Source organism: Vulpes vulpes, chromosome X (assembly GCF_048418805.1).
Source record: "Vulpes vulpes isolate BD-2025 chromosome X, VulVul3, whole genome shotgun sequence".
In the NCBI taxonomy this organism is placed as follows: Eukaryota; Metazoa; Chordata; class Mammalia; order Carnivora; family Canidae; genus Vulpes; species Vulpes vulpes.
The window spans coordinates 47,403,122-47,426,524 of NC_132796.1; the positions used below are offsets into that span (position 1 = coordinate 47,403,122).

Consider the following 23,403-nt stretch of genomic DNA (forward strand, 5'->3'; position numbering starts at 1 on the left):
GACCATGAGGGTGATAGTGTCACCTCAGTGGGCCTGGAAGGCACAGAATTGACCCCCAAAATATTCTCATGTTCTAAGATTTAGGGGGATTTGCCGTGCTAGATTTTGGGCTTGGGACATGTTATCTCTTCCTTCTGTCCTGTCTACCTTTTTGGGTGGGAATGTATATACTATGCCTGTCCACCATTGTATTTTGGAAACAAATAACTTGTTTGATTTCACAGTTCACAACTTCAGAGGAATTTTGGCTCAAGATGCATCTTGAACCTCATTCATATCTGCTTTAAATGAAATTTTGGACTTTAAACTTTAAAGTTTATGCTAGAACAAAGCTTTTAAGGCTGCTCATATGGAATGAATATATTTTCTTTGTGAAAGGACATGAATATTGGAGAGCTGTTGTGGAATGCTCTGGACTGAGTGATTGTGTTCCCTCAAAATGTATGATTTTTTAAAGATTGATTTATTTATTTGAGAAAGAACATGAACATGAGTCGGGAGAGAGGCCAAAGGAGAGGGACAAGAAGACACTACGGTGAGAACAGAGCTGTATGTGGGGCTAGATCTTAGGACCCTGAGATCATTGACCCCAGCTGAAATCAAGTCGGATGCTTAACTGACTGCACCACCCAGGTGCCCCTTAAAATATATATATTAAACCACATCTTCTTTATCCATTCATCTTTCGATGGACACCGCAGCTCCTTCCACAGTTTGGTTATTGTGGACTTTGCTGCTAGAAACATCGGGGGGGGGGGAGCAGGTGTCCCGGCATTTCATCGCATCTGCATTTTTGGGGTAAATCCCCAGCAGTGCAATTGCTGGGTCGTAGGGCAGGTATATTTTTAACTCTTTGAGAAACCTCCACACAGTTTTCCAGCCTGGCTGCTCCAGTTCACATTCCCACCAACAGTGTAAGAGGGTTCCCTTTTTTTCTGCATCCTCTCCAACATTTGTGGTTTCCTGCCTTGTTAATTTTCCCCATTGTCACTGGTGTGAGGTGGTGTCTCATTGTGGTTTTGATTTGTATTTCCCTGATGGCAAGTGATTGATGACAGATTTCTATTCTTAGGATACTATGTATACTCCTGATGCTGGATTCGAATCCTACACTTATTTGTTTGAAAGGTGCCATTGGTGTAGAACAGGGAAAATTCTCATTTAAATTTCATTTGATTGAACTTTAGTTCTTTGGTAGAGATTTCATTTGGATTGTTTCTGGGTTGCTCTTACTTTGGCATCTCTCTTCCCCGTGGAAAAGTCTTACTTTTCTTACTCTGCTACTCAAAAGATGTCTGCTTTTTTTCTGTTTAAAGTGAAAATTATCCTCAGAAAAGTCTCCTTTTCCTTTCAATTGGAGATTTTCTCCTGGACACTCGAGCAGGGAACACCAGGCTCTTTTGTGAGGTCTGTTTGTTTTTCCTGATTTGTTGGGCTAGGAATTGTTCAAAGCCTTTTTTTTTTTTTTTTTGGCTGGTTAACGGAAACTGGATATAAGAAACTCTTTGTATCTCAGACAGGATTATATGAAACTGACTTTTTCATACCTGGATCCTTTCTTCCTTGATTTTGCTCCTCCCATGGGTAACATTTAGTCTACTGAGATTCCCATTTCTCAATTTCATCTGAGTATATGCTTAAGGATAATTTGGAATTTCAGCAGCCTTAATGTAAGGAAAGATGTTAGTGTTCAAAGCCAATAGCCAAAAAGGAATTCTTGAGACGTCTTTGGTGCAAAAAGGTGATTTTATTAAAGCAGGACTTGTGGGGAGAAAGAAATGAGCTGGAGTCCTGAGGAGTGATCTATTATATACTTTTTTTTTCTCAGAGAAAGAATGTTTAATTCTGGTTATATATATATATATATATATATATATATATATATATATATATTGTTGTTATATATATACATAAATATATACAAAATATATTTATATATATATTTGTTACATCAAGAGTTACAAATCAGTTTGAAAGACATTTCAGACAAATACAAACTTAATATTTTGCTTTTAGTATGTGCAAGGTTGTAGGCTTTGGAAGTGTGGGAACAGAATTTAGGACATTTTTACTCTTTAGTTGCAAATGTTTCTTTTTTATTATTTATTTACTTTTTTTGAAGTTTGATTTGGCAACATATAGTATAATAGCCAGTGCTCATCCCATCAAGTTCCCTCCTCAGTGCCCCTAACCCAATTGCCCCATCCACTACTCTTTGGTCCTTTCCCAGGCTTAGGAGTCTCTCATGATTTGTCACCCTCTCTAATTTTTCCCACTCATTTTCCCTCTTTTTCCTTATAATCCCTTTCACTGTTTTTTATATTCCCCATATGAGTGAAACCATATAATGACTGTCCTTTTCCGATCGACTTACTTCACTCAGCATAATACTCCAGTTCCATCCAATCAAAACAAATGGTGGATATTCCTCATTTCTAATGGCTGAGTAACATTTCATTGTGTGTGTACACACACACACACACACACACATATATAACATACTATATTATTATATATATAATCTACATATTTATATATACATATATATATATATAATATTTATCCATTAATCCATTCAATGGACATTGAGGCTCCTTCCACAGTTTGGCTATTGTGGACATTGCTGCTACGAACACTGGGGTAGAGTTGTTCCCGTGTTTTACTGCATCTGTATCTTTGGGGAAAATACCCAGTAGTTAATTGCTGGGTCATAGGATAGCTCTATTTTTAACCCTTTGAGGAACGTCCACATTGCTTTCCAGAGTGGCTGTACCAGTTCACATTCCCACCAACAGTGCAAGAGGGTTCCCCTTTCTCCACATCCTCTCCAACATTTGTTGTTTCATGGCTTGTTAATTTTCATCATTCTCACTGGTGTGAGGTGGTATCTCATTGTGGTTTTAATTTGTTTTTCTCTGATGGCCAGTGATGCGGAGCATTTTCTCATATGCTTGTTGACAATGCATATGTCTTCTTTGGTGAAATTTCTGTTCATGTCTTTTGCCCATTTCATGACTGGATCGTTTGTTTCTTGGGTGTTGAGTTGAATAAGTTCCTTATAGATCTTGGATACTAGCCCTTTATCTCATATGTCATTTGCAAATATCTTCTCTCATTCTGTAGATTGTCTTTTACTTGTGTTGACTGTTTCTTTTGCTGTGCAGAAGCTTTTTATCTTGATGAAGTCCCAATAATTCATTTTTGCTTTTGTTTCCCTTGCCTTCATAGATGTATCTTGCAAGAAGTTGCTGTGGCCAAGTTCAAAATGGGTGTTGCCTGTGATCTCCTCTAGGATGCTGATTGACTCTTGTCTCACATTTAGATCTTTCATCCATTTTGAGTTTATCTTTGTGTATGGTGTAAGAGAATGGTCCTGTTTCATTCTTTTGCATGTGGCTGTCCAATTTTCTCAACACCACTTATTGAAGAGACTGTCCTTTTTCCAGTGTGGATAGACTTTCCTGCTTTGTTAAATATTAGTTGACCATAGAGTTGAAGGCCCATTTCTGGAATATATATTCTGTTCCATTGATCTATGTGTCTGTTTTTGTGCCAGTCCCACACTGTCTTGATGATCACAGCTTTGTAGTAGAACTGGAAATCTAGCATTGTTATGCCCCTGGCTCCGGTTTTCTTTTTAAATATTCTCCTGGTTATTCAGGGTCTTTTGTGATTACACAGAAATATTAAGATGATTTGTGCCAACTCTCTGGAGAAAGTCCATGGTACTTTGATAGGGATTGCATTGAATGTGTAAATTGCCCTGGGGAGCATTGACATTTTCACAATATTAATTCTTCCAATCCATGAGCATGGAATATTTTTATATCAGTTTCTTTCAGAAGTGTTCCATAGTTTTTAGGGTATAGATCCTTTAACTCTTTGGTTAGTTTTATTCCTAGGTATGCTTTTGGGTATAATTTTAAATGGAATTGACTCCTTAATTTCTTAATTTCTCTTAATTTCTCTTTCTTCAGTTTCATTGTTAGTGTATAGAAATGCCACTGATTAAAAAAAAAAGGAAATGCCTCTGATTTCTGGGCATTGATTTTGTATCCTGCCACATTGCCGAATTGCTGTATGAGTTCTAGCAATATTGGAGTGGAGTCTTTTGGGTTTTAAATGTACAGTATCATGTCACCTGCAAAAACGGAGAGTTTGACTTCTTTTTTGCCAATTTGAATGCCTTTTATTTCTTTTTGTTGCCTGATTGCTGAGGCTAGGACTTCTAGTCCTATGTTGACTAGCAGTGGTAAGAGTGGACATCCCTCTCGTGTTCCTGATCTTAGGGGAAAGGCTCCCAGTGTTTCCGTGTTGAGAATGGTATTTGCTGTGGGCTTTTCATAGATGACTTTTAAGATATTGAGGAATGTTCCCTCTATCTCTACACTCCAAAGAGTTTTGATCAGGAATGGATGCTGTATTTTGTCAAATGCTTTCTGTGCATCTATTGAGAGGATCATAAGTTTCCTGTTTATTCTCTTGTTGATGTGAACTATCATGTTGATTTTTAAATGAGCTTTGGACCAATCGTACATCCAGGGGATAAATCCCACTTGGTCATAGTGAATAATCTGAATGTACTGTTGGATCTAATTGGCTAGTATGTTGTTGAGAATTTTTGCATCCGTGTTCATCAGGGATATTGGTCTATAATGCTCCTTTTTGGCGGGGTCTTTGTCTGGTTTTGGAATCAAGGTGTTGCGGGCCTCGTAAAACAAGTTTGGAAGTATTCCCTCTCTTTCCATCCTTTGGAACACCTTTAGTAGAATAGGTATTATTTCTGCTTTAAACGTTTGATAGAATTCCTCTGGGAAGTCATCTGGCCCTGAACTTCTGTGTATTGGGAGGTTTTTGATGACTGCTTCAATTTCATCCCTGGTTTGCCTGTTCAGATATTCTATTTCTTTCTTTTCCAGTTTAGGTAACTTGTGGTTTTCCAGAAATGCGTCCATTTCTTCTACATTGCCTAACTTATTGTCATCTAACTGTTCATAATACTTTTGTATAATCATTTATATTTCCTTGGTATTAGTTGTGATCTCTCCTTTTTCATTTGAGATTTCATTAATTTGGGTTTTTTCTCTTTTGTTTTTAATAAGGCGGGCTAATGGTTTATCTATCTTATTAATTCTTTCAAAGAACCAACTCTTGCTTTTGTTGATCTGTTCCACAGTTCTTCTGGTGTATATTTCATTGAGTTCTCGAATCTTCATTATCTGTCTCTTTCTGCTTGGTGTAGGTTTTATTTGCTGTTCTTTCTCCAGTTCTTTTAGGTGCTTTTTTTAGCTTGTGTATTTGAGTTTTTTCCAATTTTTTGAGGGAGGCTTGTATTGTGATGTATTTCCCTCGCAGGACTGCTTTTGCTGTATCCCAAATATTTTGAATGGTTGTATCATTAGTTTCCATGTATCTTTTTAATTCTTCTCTTATTTCCTGGTTAACCCTTTCATCTTTTAGCAGGATGGTCTTTAACCTCTACGTGTTCCAGTTTCTTCCAGATTTCTTCTTGTGATTGAATTCTAGCTTCAAATCATTGTGGTCTGAAAATATTCAGGGGAGAATACCAGTCTTTTGATATCAGTTGAGACCTGATTTGTAACCCAGTATGTCGTCTATTCTGGAGAAAGTTCCATGTGCATTTGAGAAGAATGTGTATTCAATTGCATTCAGATGGAAAGGTTTGTATATATCCATGAAATCTGCATTATATACTTTCAAGTGGAGTTTGGGATAGGAATAGCATAAGTTCCTAAGGAATTTTGGAAGCAATTTTCTGGGCCCTAAGTGGGCTAGCTATTGTTGAGGAAAGGTCATGTATTACTATCTAATAAAACCCGAGTCATGAGACCCTTCAGATGTATATCAGTGGGTCATATGCTCAGGAGATGATTGCCACTATGTATATTCATAGGTAGAGATAATGGAATTTTCCAAAGGAATTTTGATAAGTTGAAACTGCTTCATTATTAGTGTATAGAAATGCCGTAGATTTCTGCACCTTGATTTTTTTTAAAATTTTATTTATTTATGATAGTCACAGAGAGACACAGAGAGAGAGAGGCAGAGTCATAGGCAGAGGGAGAAGCAGGCTCCATGCAGGGAGCCCGACGTGGGATTTGATCCCGGGTCTCCAGGATCGCACCCTGGGCCAAAGGCAGGCGCTATACCGCTGCACCACCCAGGGATCCCCATGCACCTTGATTTTTTAAAGGGATTTTATTTATTTACTCCTGAGAGACACACAGAGAGAGACAGAGACATAGGCAGAGTGAGAAGCAATTTCCCTGCAGGGAGCTCGATGCAGGACTTGATCCTAGGACCCCAGGATCACACCCTGAGCTGAAGGCAGATGCACAACCACTGAGCCACCCAGGTGTCTCTCCACATTGATTATATATCCTGGGATCTTACTGAATTCATTTACCAGTCCTAATTTTTTTTTGTGGAATCTTTCATATTTTCTCTATATATAACTATGTCATGTGCAAATAGTGAAATTTTACTTCTTACTTAATTTGTATACCTTTCTTTTCTTTTTGTTTTTTGATTGCTCTGACTAGGACTTCTTGTACTACATTGAATGAAAGTGAGTAGAACAAATATCCTTTTCCTGTTCCTGAGCATAGAAGTAAAGCCCTCAGTTTTTCACCATTGAATATAATGTTTGCTACCTTTTTTATATGTGTTTTTTTATTATGTGGAGGTATATTCCCTCTAAGCCTACTTTGTGATAGGGTTTTTTTCTTTTTATCATGAATAGATGCTATAGTTTGTCAAATGCCTCTTTCTGCATCTATTGAAATGATCATATTGTTTTCTATCTTTCCTCTAATGTTATGTATTACATTGGTAGATTTCAAGTTATTGAACCACATTTGCCCTAGTGAAATAATCCCACTTGATTGTGGTGAATGATTTTTTAATGTATTATTGGTTTTGGCTCCCTTATATTTTTTTGAAGATCTTTACATCTATATCCATCAGACATATTGCCCTGTAGTTTTATTTGTAGTGTCTTTATCTTGTTTGGTATTGGATTCATACTGGCCTTGAATAAATTTCATAGTTTTCCTTCCTCATCTCTTTTTTGGAATAGTTTGAGAAGAATGGGTAATACTTTTTAAAAAATGTTTGAGAACATTTACTTGTAAGGCATCTGGTTCTGGAATTTTGTTTGTTGCAAGTTTTTTTTTTAAATTATTATTAGTGATTCCATTTCATTGCTAAGTATTCTTTCTGTACAAATTTTCTATTTCTTCCTGCTTCAGTTTTGGTAGGTTTCATGTTTTTATAAATTTATTCATTTCTTCTGTAGTTCACTTATTTCTGCAGTAATTTTTAGTTTTTTTTTTCTTCTATTGCCCTACAAATTTGTTTCTTCTCTTTTTTTAAGCTCCTTTTTCTGTAGTGTTAGGTTTATACTTGATATTTTTGTTGCTTCTTGGGGTAGGCCTGCATTACTATAATCTTCCCTTTTAGAACAACTTCTAACAACAACAACAACAACATTAACAACAACTTCTGCTGCATCGCAAGGATTTTGGACCATTGTGTTTTCACTTTCATTTGTCTCCATGTATTTTTTAATTTTCAAACCAAAAAATCATATCTTGTATATCTCCCAAAATTAAGTTGAGTATGTTGACGGGAATCTAGAAGTGGAAAATATATCTAGGACCTGTAATTGTAGAAATATGAAAATCAAAAAGGAACAATCTGAAAAATGAAGAGGTTGTAAAATATTGTAGTTAAGGTGGGAAAAGAGAAAAAAATGGAAATTTACAGTCTGATATAAAAACGAGTTGTACTGGAAAAAGGAAGCAAAAAATAGGAGGGGTATCCATTGGTTCTATATACTGTAAATCCCTTGACTTCCCCTGGAACTTTCCAGCACTGTTTGGTCAGGAACTTGCTATTCCCCTGTTCTTCCAGGTGGTCTTTTGGGGGAGGGGCTGCTGTGATGATTCTCAGGTGTCTGTGCAGTGCAGAGATGCCCTGCCCCATGCCAGGTACTGGGCTCAGTTTGAGCTTTAGCCTGTGAGGCCTTTGCTCACTGGAGGCCCCACTGTATCCCAGGCACAGGCTGACACCAGGAGGAACAACAACACTGGCGGCAGCCAGGTCTCCAGCCCTGGAGTCAGCTCCCGCAATAACTAACGCAGTCTCCCAGTCCACACTGGCCTTGATGCTCCGGGGGCGGGGTATGCTGATATGCGCAGCTTGGGGCTGCCCAGTGGCAGGAGAGTGCTCTTTATCTTGTCTCCTCCCTGCCTCCGCCTGTCTCAGGGGGACTGCAGGATCCTAGGCTGTGTCCTTGGCTCCCTGGGATCCGGGGCCTGTGCTGCTGGAATTGCTCTCCAGGGTCAGGGCTCCTAAAGGCAGCAGGGCGCAGCCCCCTGTGTCCGTAGCCACTACATGAGCTTCCCTCAAGGCACCACTGGGTGGGTGCTGGAGCCCTTTCCCGAACTTGGCACACAGCCTGTTGCGAACTCTCCCCTGGGGTGCACTTCCTCTGTTAGAAACCCCGGAAGACTGGAGGCTCCACTGCCAATCCTGCGATTCTGCCCGAGTCTTTGCTAAGCGCCTTTCCATCCGGGAAGAGTCTGTTGCAGATTTTTAAAGTTCCCGCTTCTCTGGGACTTGGCTTTCCTGTCCGGGAGGCTTTTCCTGCCCAGCCTTAGCCTGGCTCCTCTCGGGGCCTCTCCCCCACTTGATTCTTTTCTATTTTTTTCCTACTTTGTTAGAAGTGAAAACTCTTCTCTCTGTAGCGTTCCAGCTGTTCTCTCTTTAAATATCATGCCAAATTCATAGGTTTTCAGGATGATTTAAAGGCTATCTAGGTAAATTAGTAGGGACAGGTGACTTGGGGACCCTACTCCTCCGCCATCTTGCCCCACCCCCATCCCTTCCTTCATTTTCAATCTGTAGGTGTCTATAGGTCTAAAATGAATCTCCTGTAGGAAACAAATAGATGATTGTTCTTGTTCTTTTATCCATCCTCTCACTGTGTATCTTTTGACTGGAGCTTTTAATCCATTTACATTCAAAGTAATAATTGATAAATGTCTATTTATTGCCATTTTATTACTTGTTTTGTGGTTATTTCTGATGTTTTTCATCTGATCCTTTCTATTCTTTCTGTCTTTCATGGTTTGCTGAGTTCCTTTAGTGATATACTTGGATTATTTTCTCTTTATTCTTTCTATATATATTATTGTTTTTTGATTTTTGGTTACCATTAAGATTGGATTGTATTTAAGCTCTCCTGCATAAAGCAGTCTATTAAGTTGATGGCCATTTAAAAATTTTATTTATTTACTCATGAGAGACACACAGAGAAAGGCAGAGAAATAGGCAGAAGGAGAGGCAGACTCTCTGTGGGGAGCCGGATGTGGGACTTGATCCCAGCACCCCAGAATCATTACCTAAGCCAAAGGAAAATGCTCAACTACTGAGCCTCATTGATGGCTATTTAAGTTTGAATGCATTATTTCCTCTTCTACCCATGTTTTAGGTATATGGTGCCATGTTTTACATCCTTTTATTTTGTGATTTCCTTGACTGACATTCTTTGGCAATATTTATTTTTACTGCCTTTGTGCTTTCTACTTAATAGCCTGTCCTGTTGACTTTATGTTGAGTTTAATAAGTTTTTTATAGATCTTGGAAACTAGCCCTTTATCTGAGTCCCCTTTAGTATTTCTTGCAATCTCGTTTAGTGGTCATGAAAATTTTCAGTTTCTGTTTGGTTTTTTTTTTTTTTTTTTTTTTTTTTTTTTTGTATCTCTCTTCTTATTCTGAATGATAGTCCTGCTGCATAGAGTATTCTTGGCTGTGGATTTTCCCCATTCAGCAATTTGAATATATCATGCTGCTCTCTTCTGGCTTGCAAACTTTTTGCTGATAGCCTTCTGTAGTTTCCCATGTATATAAGTGTCTTGTTTTGTTGCTTTTTTTAAATGTTTTGTTCGTTTATGATTTTTTCCTTTTTCCCTACATTTTCCCATTGTAATTACAATATATCATGTTGTGGATCTGTTTTTGTTTATTTGTTAAGGGATTCTCTATGCCTCCTTGAATTGGATCTGTTTCCTTCCTCAGATTAGGTAAGGTTTAGATGTTATTTCCTCAGGTGAATTTCATACCTCATTTACTCTCTCTTCTTTTACTGAGATCTATATAATATAAATTTTATTGTGTTTTATGGAGTCACTGAGTTCCCTATGTCTATTCTCATTTTGCATAATTCTTTTTTGTTTCTTTTATTCAACTTGATCACTTTTTGTTACTTTGTCTTCTAGGTCATTAATTCATTACTCTACTTCCTCAAACCTGTTGTTCATTCCATCAAGTATGTTTCTCATTTTTTAAAATTGAACCTTTTATTCATCCTCTGTTACCCATAATCTCTGTGTCAAGGGTGTCACTTATGTTTTCCAGTGTTTTCTCAAAATGAGTGAGTATCTTTATTATCATTACTTTAAATTCTCTATCAGGCATGTCACTTATATCTGTTTTGCTTAGGTGTCTGGATGTGGCCTTGTCTTGTTCTTTCTTTTGGGACAAATTCTTCTATTTTCATTTTTCTGTGTTTCTGTTCTTGTTTCTCCATGTTAGGAGAGTCAGCACATTTTCTGTTCTTGAGAGTAATGGCCTTATGAGGAAGAGGTCCTATACTGCCCTGCCTTGCAAATGTTCCCTGTTCCCCAGAGCCTGGCAGTTCAGGGAGTTTCTCCAATGTGTGCTGCGTGCACTTGCTGTTGTATTGTAACCAATTTTTCCCTAAGGCCAGCCATCTTCAGTGGCTCTTTTTGACTGTTGTAGGCAGTGTTTGGTCCCAGCCCTTAATGTTGCGACTTTTAAGTAGGGTGCTCTTATATGTTGGAGAAATGAGACCTGTCACTGCTGCCACTGGAACCCATGCTCCACAAAACTCATGGATAGGGATATGGCATTTTGGCTGGGTTTGGGGCTGGTTTCCTGGGGAGGAGGCCCACTGTGCTGTTCTCTACCTTTGGTTGTAGAGTTTATTCTGCCAGTCTTAAGATTGATTTCTGGGGTATTTAAGCATATATGATAGTTATCTAGTTGTATTCTTGCGGTGAGGTAATCCTGGGGTCCTTCTACTCCACCACCATCTTCCCAAACTCTTGCTGGTATCATAATTTCTCCATTATTTTAGTTTATCTTTAAGCTTTGAAATTGGGAAGTATGAGTACTCCAACTCTTTTGTTCCTTTTCAAGATTTTTTTTGCTTTCTGTCTCCTCCAATTCCAAATGATTATTAGGATTTTTTTCTTTGTAAAAAAAGGAAGTTGGAATTATTATAGGTATTGCATTAAATCTATGGATCACATTAGGTAGTATTGCTATATTAACCATATCAAGTATTCTAATCCATACTCATAGCATACTTTTCCATTCATTTAAGATTTATTTAATTTTTTTCAATGATATTTTGTTGTTTACAATGTAAAAAATCTTACACTTTTGTGACTAAATCTATTTCTAAATGTATTACTGTTTTTGATGCTATTGTAAATCTGATGGGTTTTTAAATTTTATTTTTGGATTTTTCATTGATTTTTATGTAGAAATGGATTCTATATATCTTGAACTCATATGCTGCAATGTTGTTGAACTCTGTTATTAGATCTAATAGATTTTTGTTACATTCTTTATAGTTTTATATTTATACATATTGAATTAAATTTATGTTTTTTTTTCCTGTTTGGGCAACTTTTACTATGTTTCTTGCCTGATTCCCTGGCCACACACCCCAGAATAATGCTGAATAGAAGTGCTAAGAGCAGATGTTCTTGTCTTGTTCCTGATCTTAGGGGGAAATTATCCAGTCTTTCTCCGTTAATTATTATGTTAGCTGTATATTTTTCATTAATATTAGTTGTGAGGTATTCATAAATATCCTTTATCATGTTGGGGAAGTTTCCTTCTGTTCTTAGTTTTTTAGTGTTTTTTTAAAATCATAAAGCATGTTGCATTTGTCAAATGACTTTTCAGTGTTTATTGAAATGACCGCATGAGGGGCACCTGAGTGATTTAGTGGTTTAGCATCTGCTTTGGGCTCAGGTCATGATCCTGGGGTTCTGTGATCAAGTCCCACATTGGGCTCCCCATGGGGAGCCTGCTTCTCCTTCTGCCTATGTCTCTGCCTTTCTCTGTGTGTCTCTCATGAATAAATAAATAAAATCTTTTTTTTAAAGAAATAAGCACATTTTTTCCTTTTTATTTTATTGGCATAATGTATTACCTTGATTGATTTTTGCATGTTGATCCATTCTTACACTCCTGGTGTACATCCTAATTGATCATGGTATATATTAATATGCTGCTGGTTTCAATTTGTTGGCATTTTATAGAAATGAAATATTTTTGAATCTATATAATTAGGTCTATTTTTTTTCTTGTGATTACCTTGTCTGGTTTAAGAGCAGACTAAAGTTAACCTCATAGAATAAGTTAGTATGTGCTTCCTCTTTTTCTACTTTTGGAAGTGTTTGAAAGAGACTGCTGTTAATTCTTCATGAAATGATTGGTAGAATCCTACAGTGAACCCATCTGGTTCTGGATTTTTTCTTTGTTGGGAGGTTTTCCTTTCTTTTCTCTTTATTTATTCCTTTTCAAAGTTTTATTTAAATTACAGTTAGTTAACATGTGGTGAAATATTGGATTAAGGAATAGAATTCAGTGATTCATCACTTACATACAACACCCAGTGTTCATCATAACAAGTTACCTTCTTAATACCCATCACTCATATAGCCCATCCCACATCCACCTTCCTCCCTCAACTCTCAGTTTGTTATCTCTAAGAGTCTCTTCTGCTTTGTTTCCCTCTCTCTTTTTTTCTTTATTCCCCCTATCATATCTTCATCTATTTTCTTTCTTAAATTCCACATGAGTGAAATTGTATGGTATTGTCTTTCTCTAACTTATTTAATTTAGAATTAATACACTTTAACTCCATCCACATAATCACAAATGGCAATATTTCATTTGGCTGAGTAATATTTCTTTGTATAAAATAGCACATCTTTTTCTATTCATTGGTAGATGGACATTTGGAATCTTTCCATACTTTGGCTATTGTTGATCACTGCTGCTATAAACATTGGGGCGCATATACCCTTTGAATCTGTATTTCTGTATCCTTTGAGTAAATACCTAGTAGTGCAATTGTTGACACATAGGTAGTTATATTTTTAACTTTTTGAGGAAATTTCATATTGTTTTCAAAAGTAGCTGCACCAGGTTGCATTTCCAGCAAATTGCAAGAGGGTTCCCCTTTTTCCACATCCTCACTAATACCTGTTGTTTCTTGTGTTGTTGATTTTAACTATTCTGACAGGTGTGAGGTGGTATCTTTTCATGGTTTTCATTTGTATTTCCCTGATGATAAGTGATGTTGAGCATTTTTCATGTATCTGTTAAACATCTGATTATCTTCTTTGAAAAAGTGTCTGTTCATTTTTTCTGCCCATTTCTTAACTGGAGTATTCTGTTTTGGGGTATTGAATTTGATAAGTCCTTTATAGAATTTGGACCCTGACTTTTTACCAGATACTTAATTTTAAATATTTTCTCCCATTCTGTAGGCTGCCTTTTAGTTTTGTTGATTGTTTCCTTCATTGTACAGAGGGTTTTAATCTTGATGAAGTCCCAGTAGTTCATTTTTGCTTTTGTTTTCCTTGTCTCCGGTGATGTGTCTAGAAGAAGTTGCCAAGGCCAAGGTCAAAGAGGTTGCTGCCAGTGTTCTCCTCTAGGATATTGATGATTTCCTGTCTCACATTTAGATCTTTAGTCCATTTTTAATTTATTTTTGTGTATGGTGCAAGAAAGTGGTCCGGTTTTGTTCTCCTGCATGTGGCTGTCCAATTTTTCCACCATTTTGAAAAGATTGTCTTTTTTTCATTGGATAATCTTTCCTACTTTGTCAAGGATTAGTTGACCATAGAGCTGTGGGCTCTTTTCTGGGTTCTCTATTCTGTTTCATTGATCTATGCTTCTGTTTTTGTGCCAGTAATATACTGCCTTGAGGATTACAGCTTTGTAATATAGCTTTAAGGTTGGAATGGTGGGATGCCTGGGTGGCTTAGTGGTTGAGCATCTGTTTTCGTCTCAGAGCATGATCCTGGAGTCCTAGGATTGAGTCCCACATTGAGCTTTCTGGGTGGAGCCTGCTTCTCTGTCTGCCTGTGTTTCTGCCTCTCTCTTTCTGTGTCTCTCATGAATAAATAAATAAATAAATAATAAATAAATAAATAAATAAAATCTTTAAACATTTTCTAAAAAAAGATTGAAATGGTGATGTCTCCAGCTTTACTTGTTCTTTTTCAAGATTCCTTTGACTATTGGGGGTCTTTTCTGGTTTCATACAAATTTTAGCATTGTTTTTTCTACCTCTGTGAAATATGCTGGTGATATTTTGATATGAATTGTGCTAAATTTGTAGATTATTTTGGATATTATAGACATTTTAACAATGTTTTTCTAATCCTTGTGCAAGGAATGTTTCTCCATTTCTTTGTGTCTTCCTCAATTTCTTATATAAGGGTTCTATGACTTTCAAAGTACAGATCTTTTACATCTTTAGTTAGGTTTATTCACAGGTATCTTATGGTTTTTGTGTGATTGTAAATAGGATGGATTTTTTAAAAATTTCTTTTTCTGCTGCTTCATTATTGATGTATATAAATGCAACAGATTTCTGAATGTTGATTTCATATCCTGTGACTTTGCTGAATTCACGTGTTCGTTCCAGCAGTTTTTTGGTCTAGTCTTTTGACTTTTTCTACAGTTTCATGTCCTCTGCAAATAGTGAAAGTTTGGGTTCTTCCCTGCCAATTTGAATTCTTTTTACTTCTTTTTTCTTGTCTGATTGCTGAGGCTAATACTTCCAGTACTATGTTAAATAGTAATGGTGAGAGCAGACATCCTTGTCTTGTTCTTGAGCATAGAGCATAGAGGAAAAGCTGTGGACCTTTTTTTATGGCCATTATGATATGGAGGTATCTTCCATCTATTCTGGTTTGTTGAGGGTTTTTATCATGACAGATGCTGTATTTTGTTGAATAGGTTTTCTGCATCTATTGAGAGGATGATATGGTTTTTATACTTTATTTTATTAATATGGTTTATCGTATTGATTGATTTGCAAATATTGAGCCCCCCTGCAGCCCAGGAATAAATCCCACTTTATTATGGTGATTAATTATTTCAATGTATTGCTGTTTGATTGGTTAGTATCTTGTCAAGATTTTTTGCATCCTTGTTCATCAGAGATATTGACCTGTAATTCTCTTTTTTAGTGGGGTCTTTTTCCTTTTTGGAATTAAGGTCATGCTGGCCTCATAGAAGGAATTTGGAATTTTTTTTGGAGGTTTTTTGATTACTAATTCAAACTTTTGTTTTATATATATATATATATAATCACATATAGTTATATATAATATAACTATATATATATATATATATATATATATATATATATATATATATATGCCTATGTGCCAACAATTGCACTACTAGGTATTTACTCAAAGGATACAGAAATACAGATTCAAAGGGTATATGCGCCCCAATGTTTATAGCAGCAGTGATCAACAATAGCCAAAGTATGGAAAGATTCCAAATGTCCATCTACCAATGAATAGAAAAAGATGTGCTATTTTATACAAAGAAATATTACTCAGCCACAAAAACAATGAACTATTGCTATTTGTGATGATGTGGATGGAGCTAATGTGTATTAATTCTAAGTGAAATAAGTTAGACAAAGACAATACCATACAATTTCACTCATATGTGTAATTTAAGAAAGAAAATAGTTGAATGTTAACTAACTAGAATTTAAATAAAACTTTGAAAAGGAATAAATAATTATTATTTATTAATGCTGTTGCTGGATCCACAGCAGGATCTCTGGTTTTATGGGTTTGCTACCATGGGCCTGAGTGGTCTTGGGTCTTGTTTGGTCCTGGGTGTACAGGATTGCCTCCAGGACCTTGTAAGTAATGTGGAACTGGGATAAGAGTCTGCTTTGGTATAGATATTTGGATGCTTAGACAGCAGTTCTGTTACCAGATGTATTGATGGGTGTAGGTATTAGGAAAAGATCTCCTAAGGGAGACCTGTTACAGGGTTCACAGCCAGGATTGAGGTCTACAGGCCTGGCTCTGGATGGGCATGTCTCCTCTCAGTCCTGAGTGAGGTAAAGTGTTCCTGAACCATGGTTAAGAAGGCCATTTCAGGATTTGCATTTGGATTGAAGTTATCTCGGTCTTACCCCCAGGGGCATAGATGAGTGCATCTCTTTGTGGGTCTCTGGATGGGCAGAATTACCCATGGACAGTGGCTGGGAGGGTTTGGAGATGAGACACGGGTTAATTTCTAGATCTGCAGTCAGACAAAGTTTGGCTGACTTACTTCTAGGAACACTGCCAAGTGTGTTTCCAAGTGGGATCCTGGGACAACAAGACTGCTAAAGGGCCAGAGCCAAGTACAGAGCAATTTCAGGATCTCTAAGGATGCAAGTGTGTGTCTCCCACAGGGCCCATGTGCAAGCAAGAATATTCATGCATAAGTATACAGCCTTTTCAAGATCTCCAGCAACACAGGAGTATTTTTTGCTGGGTCCCTTCACCTTCATAACTGTTGCTGGATTGCTATTGGCAGAGGCTGGAGCTGAGTCTAAGGCTCTTTCAAGAACTCTGGAAGTACAGATGGGGGTATTTCTTGATGGGTCTCTGCCATTCTGCTCTTTTATATGACTATTAAATTTCCTTGGCTTGCCATAAAAAACTATCACAAACTTGGATAATTTAAAACAAGAGAGACTAATTTGTCTCACAGTTTATGAATCTGGAAGTCAAAGATCAAGTTGTGAACATGGCCACGCTCATTCTAAAAGTTCTAAGGGAGGATCCTTTTTTTTTTGCCTCTTCCTAGCTTCTGGCAGTTGCAGTTCATGGTGTTTCATTACTCTTAGATTCATCATCCCAGTATCTACCACAGTAGTTTATAGCATCCTCTCTGTGTCTGTTTTCAAATTTACCTCATCTTATAAGGATACCAGTCATTAGTTTAGGGCTCACTCATGTCCAGCATGGCCTTATCTTAACTAGCTTATATCTACAAAGATCCCATTTCTAAATATGGTTACATACACAGGTACCAGGTTGTCTTGTTTTGGGAGTCACAGTTTAACCCACAAAGATGTCTTTATTCCTCAGTTCCTCCATTGCTGTCTTGTTTTGCATTAGATACGTATTCTCAAGTGAACTATTTTGATTTTCTTCTTTTTCCACTTTTATTTGTATATTAAATGATTTTTAGTGACTGCCCTAAGATTTCAGTTAATGTATTAATTTATGCCTATATACTTGTCATTAATACAACTTAAGCTCAGGGTGCTTGGGTGGCTGTTAAGCATCTGACTCTTGATTTTGACTCAGGTCATGATCTCAGGGTTGTGAGATTGAGCTGTATGATGGGCTTCATGTTTAGCAGGGAGTCTGCTTCTCTCCCTCTCCTCCCACTATTCTTCCCCCCACTTGCATTCTCTTGCTTTCTATAAATAAATAAATAAATAAATAAATAAATAAATAAATAAATATTTTTTAAAATACCAATGTAAGCTTGATAATGTACAAAAACTGACTTCTGTATATATCCATTCCTCCCCTTGTACTACAGCTGTTATTGTTACAGATTACATCCATCAAATTAGTGTGTCCATCAATCTAGATTTATAATTATTGCCTTTTGCAGTTGTACTTTAAATCAAATGAAAAAAGGAGTTATAAATAAAAATATATTACTACAAAGTTTCATATTTTCCCTTTAATTAACTTTCCTGGTGTCCTGTAATTCTTTATGAGGAGTTGATTTCCTGTCTACTGACCTTTTCTTTTCCAGCCTGAAACACTCCCTTTAGCATTTCTTGTAAGGAAAGTCTACTAGTGATTACTTCCTTAGTTTTTGTTTATCTCAATTTTTCTTTCTTTATCAATTTTGATTTTAAGATATTAATTTACAATCCATTTATTTGGGAGAGTACCGTTGGATATAGAATTCCTGGTTGAAAGATTTTTTTCAAAACTTTGAATAGCCTTCATTCTACCATGGTAATGATGAGTAACAAGCCATTAATCATATTAATGATCTTTTATACATAATAAGGAAGTTCTTCCTTGCTGTTTTCAAGGTTTTCTTTAGGTGTAGTTGTCAAAAGTTTGATTATGATGTATCTAGGTGTGGATATCTTTCAAACTATACTCCTTGACCTTCCCTGAGCTCCTTGGATGCATAGATTCGTGGATTATGAAATTTAATTTTTCCATCATTTTTTCAAATACAGTTTCTACCTCTGTCTCTCCTCTCCAAGATTTTCCATTATGCATTTATTACAATTTCAATAATGTGCCACAATACTCTTAGGCTGTTTAGTTTGTTTTTGGTCTAAACATGCTTTTAATGGGATGCACTCTGGGGTGAGGTTCTGAGGCCCACAGGGGAGGGAGAGAGCAGGGAAATCACCGGCCAGCAGCCGGGGAAGTCACATGCAGGGGAGTGCAAGTGGGTTTTTTAAGAGGGGAGGAGTAAGAGGTTGTGTGTGTTTACAGGGTGATAGGTATTAGGGCATATTACTGGTGAAATCAGCATGGAGCAATAACTGCTCATGCCCTTTATATAGGGTCTGGGTAAAGTATGGTTCAAGTTTCCTGCGTACGTCCTGTCTCCCCCTGATAATGTGTCCTTGAGCGGTCTGCTGGTGATGGGAAAGTTCTGAGGTGGGGGCAAGGTGGAGGGTCCGCCGCCATTTTGTTGGTGCCTCCTGATCCCTCTTGATCCTGCCAGCCCAACATTCTGATCCTCTTGTTGTTATAGGGCATCGGTTCAGATCTGGCTACTTCCTGCTGAGTAGGGGATTTCATGGCATCCTTCAGAAATGGGCAAGCGGGAGTAGGAGTAGGGGTGTAGGAGGAGTTGGCTGACAGATACTCGAGACATTTTGCGAATTCGTTCCTGGATGAATCAGAGAACGCAAAGGGCCACCATTAATAATATGCCAATGATTAGGAGTGGACTTAGAAGGGGGGAGCCATGTTGTTAGTGGGGTTTTGGGCCGCTGGGGTGCTACGTTTTGGAGAGACTCACGAACTTTGGCAAGGGTGTGGAGATTGGTCTCAACTACACCTGTTTCACTGATGTAGTAACAGCATTCTTCATTGAGAAATATGCAGGCTTCACCCTTGTCTGCTGTGAGTAGGTCTAAGGCCTGTCGGTTCTGGAAAGCTATATGGGCCACTGAGGTTATCTGGCATTGTAGGGAAGCCAGAGACTCTGCCGAGGCCTCGATGGCCATTTGAAGCCTTTTAGATAGGTCCCTGGTGGACCTATCTAATCCAGAGTGGATTAAGGCCCCTGTCCCCAATCTAGTGGCCATCAAGGTTGAGGCCAGGGAGACCCTGATAACTAGTGAGAGAAGGATCACTCATTTCTGCTTTTCTGGGGGGCTGGTGAGGAGGGCTACTTCTGCCTGACTATAGATAGTTAATAGTGGAACCAGGGAGACAGGCAGACAGAGAGGCAGAGGTATTGAGAGATTTAGAAAGGGTTGCCATTGCACCAAAAGAAACCACTGATAGGGGCGTGATGAGAGATAACATTTGACTGGGTGACATTGTAGAGGGAAGAGTTAGGGGTGGAGTAACAGAAAAGGAATTGGTGGTTGAGAGGGTCAGTGAATAAGGGAATGTCATGGAGAGAGAGAGAATGTCCTGGAGGTATGGGTGTGGGGTTGGTGCTGATAAATGCATTAGGGAGGGGAACATCCACCAGAGGGCCTTTGCCCAAGGTGGCACAGATAAAACAGTGCGACAGATTGCCCATGCTGCAAAGGCTGGCAAGGAAAAGGCCTTGTTCGCTAAGTTTTATACAGGAGAAGGGGCCCTGGTCCTGAGCTGGGTTAGCTTGTAGGTGGGTTCAAAGAAGTTGTTCCTGTGCATGTATGGTGTGAGCTTGGTTACTTAGGGTGAATTGGATTTGTGGAAGTGAGACCTGCACATATATTCTATAGATTTGGAGAGAGGCGGTAGGGTAGGAGGAAAAAGGGCAGTGGTATAATTTTGCGGTTACCCCCGTCACCCAGCAGGAATCTCAAGGGTCCAGAATAGTTAGAATATACTTATTGTGTTGTCTGTAGAAGTGGTATCGTGGGTCACTGGTTGCAAAAGTGCCAGTGAAAGGGTCCTGACAGAAGTGGCCAAGGTGATGAATATTACAGTAGCGATAAGGACAGCCTCCGTAGGTTTCAACCCAGTAATTTTGGCAGGTAGGGTGGGTCTGATCATAGGTGAAACAGATTATAGCATCAGAGCTGGATACAGGAATTGACTGGAAATTTGGGATGGAGAAATTGATGAGAGCTTGGCAACCCAGTGGTTGACAATCAGTGGTAGAAAGAAGGCGAGACCGGATTCTCTGGTCCCAGGTTTCTGTCATGTAAAACCTTGACCTAAACCCAGTGTCAGTGGCGGAGTGACTAGGAGGTAGGACCAAGAGGAGGAGGATGGCGCAAAAGCCATATTTGAGTAGGTCCCAAAGGTTGTGCTGTCCATACATCTTGTGAGGGGGTTCTCTTTAATTTAGAACGTGTGCCCATTGGGTGCCCTATGAGTTTGGTGGCCATGGGGGTCATAAGGACCACCATATGGGGACCATATGGGGACCATATGGGGACCAGTCCACTTAGGCTGTAAATTTTTTGGGTGTAGTTCTTTTAGCAGGACACTGCTGGGTCCAGGGCTTGGGGAGTATCTGGTGTGGATTCTCCTGGAGTAGGGGTGACAGAATCCACATGGGCCTACAGGAGGGCTCTTAGAAGTGTTTGGTAAGGTAGGTAAGATAGGAGAGGAGGAGGTGATGATGGAAGATTTTTTGAGTGAGTAGGAAGGGCCGCTCGTAGGGAAGCTCAAAGGGAGTTAGACCCGACGGCCCTCTAAGTGTTGTTCTGAGCCTTGTTAAAGCCAGTGGGAGAAGGGCTGGCCAGGACAGGTGAGTTTCAAGGGTAAGTGTGGTGAGATGTTCTTCGAGAAGGCCGTTGGCCTGCTCTACCTTACCCAAAGACTGGGGGTGATATGGGATATGGAGTTTCCAGGTAATTTTTAGGCTCTCGGAGCCTTGCTGGGTGCTGCTGGAGATGAAAGCTGGGCCATTGTCAGATTGTAGGGTCCTCAGGAGGCCAAATCTCAGAATGATGAGTTTGATGAGTATGGTGGCCACCACATCTGCCGTCTCCCGAGCTGTGGGGAAAGCCTCTATCCACCCTGTAAAGGTATCCACTAAGGTTAATAGGTAGCAAAAGGATTTATGGCATGGCATGTGGGTAAAGTCAAACTGCCAGTCCTTGCCAGGTTGGTGGCCATGGAGCTGGTGATTGGGTTCCGGCCTGTGAATTCCCCCTTGAGCGTTTACAGTGAAGCAGGTTTTGCAAGACTGATGCACCTCTCCGATTACCTTTTGGAGATGTGGATAGTGGAAAAGGGGTCCTAGGGGTTCTAGGAACTGGTATAAGGCATTGGGACCAGTGTGTAGAGATTGATGTATGTCTGAAATGATCATGGGAGCTAAATGGTTTGGAAGAGTGAGGTTCTTTTGAATGAAGATCCAGCCTTTTTCCCTGGCTATTCCACCCATCTTTTTTAGTGTCTGAGTTTCCTCGTCTGTGTAAGAGGGGGAAGTGGTGTGTTGAGGAAGAGGAGGGGAGCTGCTGAGGAGCCTAAGGCAGTGGCTCAGGCAGTGGAGTCAGCTTTGTTGTTGCCTTGGGGCACTGGGTCCTTGGAGGATTGGTGTCCATGACAGTGGACAATGGCTACTTCAGTGGGAAGGCTGAGGGCCTCGAGTAGTATTGAAATGAGGGGCCCATTGATTATGAGGGTTCCCTTGGTTGTAAGAAACTCTCGCTCTTGCCAGAGGACAGAATGTGTATGTGTGATGAGGGAAGCATATTTGGAGTCAGTATATATGGTAACTCATTGCCCTTTGGACAGGTGAAGAGCCCTAGTGAGAGCTATAAGTTCTGCCTTCTGAGAGCTTGTCCCAAAGGGGAGGGGAACAGCCTCTAGGATGGCATCTAGCGTAAGTATGCTGCATGTCTATGGCCATCTGGGGCGATGAGAGAACTACCATCCACAAAGAGTATTCAGTCGGGGTTAGGGAGGGATTGATTGGAAAGTCCTGGATGTGGAGGAGTCAGCTTCTCCAGGAGTTAAGGATGAATGGGAGGGTTCTGAGTTAGTAGAGGGGGTAGGTAGGAGGGTAGCAGGATTTAGACAAGGAGAAGTTGATAGATAGATGTCAGAATTTTCAATGAAGAGAAGATGATAAAGTTGGAGTCTAGATGGGGCCAGATGAGAAATAGATTTGTGGCTCAGTCAGTAGATCTCCCAGGCAGTGAGAGGAGAAAACAGTGAGGGGCCATCCCAGAGTGAGTTTAAGGGCCTCCTTTGTAAGGGAGGTGGCAGCGGCCAGGGCTCTGAGACATGGTTGCCAACCCTGAGCAGTGCCATCTAGCTGTTTTGAGAGGTATGCTAGTGTCCAGTATGTTGGTCCCGTTGGCTGTACCAGGAGACCAGTGGCTGAGCTGGAACATTCATCAGTAAATAAGTAGAAAGGTTGCGAGGGGCCTGGAAGAGCTAAAATGAGTCCCAAAGTAAGGCAGTCTTGTAGTTTGGAAAAAAAGATGTTTTACAGTGGAGGATTCTGTCAGTGGTCCCTGAGGGGTTTGTTTGGCTGCCCGATAGTTGTGCCAGGAGAGCAGGGTTAGGAATCCAGTATCAGAAGAAACCCACAAGACCCAACAAAGAAAGAATGTCATCAGTGCCTGGGGGGGGCGGGGCAGGGCTGGAGATCCTGAAGTAGATGGATGAGGTCTCCAGTGAGTGTTTTAGAGGTAGGGGTTAAGGATATACCCAGATAAATAACTGTGGGGGTGCAAAGCTGCACTTTGGAGGAAGTGACCTGGTACCCTGTAGAGCCAAGGAAGTTAAGGAGGAGAGTAGTGTCTTCCTGTAAGGAAGGTAGGGAGGGGCTACAGAGGAGGTCATCGACATATTGGAGGAGTGTGCTATGTGAAAGGGTATTTTTGGAGAACTCTAGAAAGGGCCTGCCCAAAGAGATCAGGGCCATCCCTAAATCCCTGAATCCCTGAGGCAGGACTATCCAGGCCAGTTGTTCTGAGGTATGTGTTGGAGTCTTCCCATGTGAAGGAGAAAAGAAAGTATGAATCTGGGTGTAGAGGAACAGCAAAGAAGGCATCTTTGAGGTCTAAGACTGAAAAGTGAGTAGTGGTGGAAGGAACATTAGAAAGTAGGGTGT

General features: G+C 39.4%; 1 protein-coding gene across 5 annotated transcripts in view; it reads left to right on the forward strand.

Annotated features, from left to right (window-relative positions):
* Positions 1–23,403, forward strand: part of ZC3H12B (zinc finger CCCH-type containing 12B) — a 443,182-nt gene that overhangs the window by 86,275 nt on the left and 333,504 nt on the right. The gene's annotated exons all lie outside the window — the stretch shown is intronic.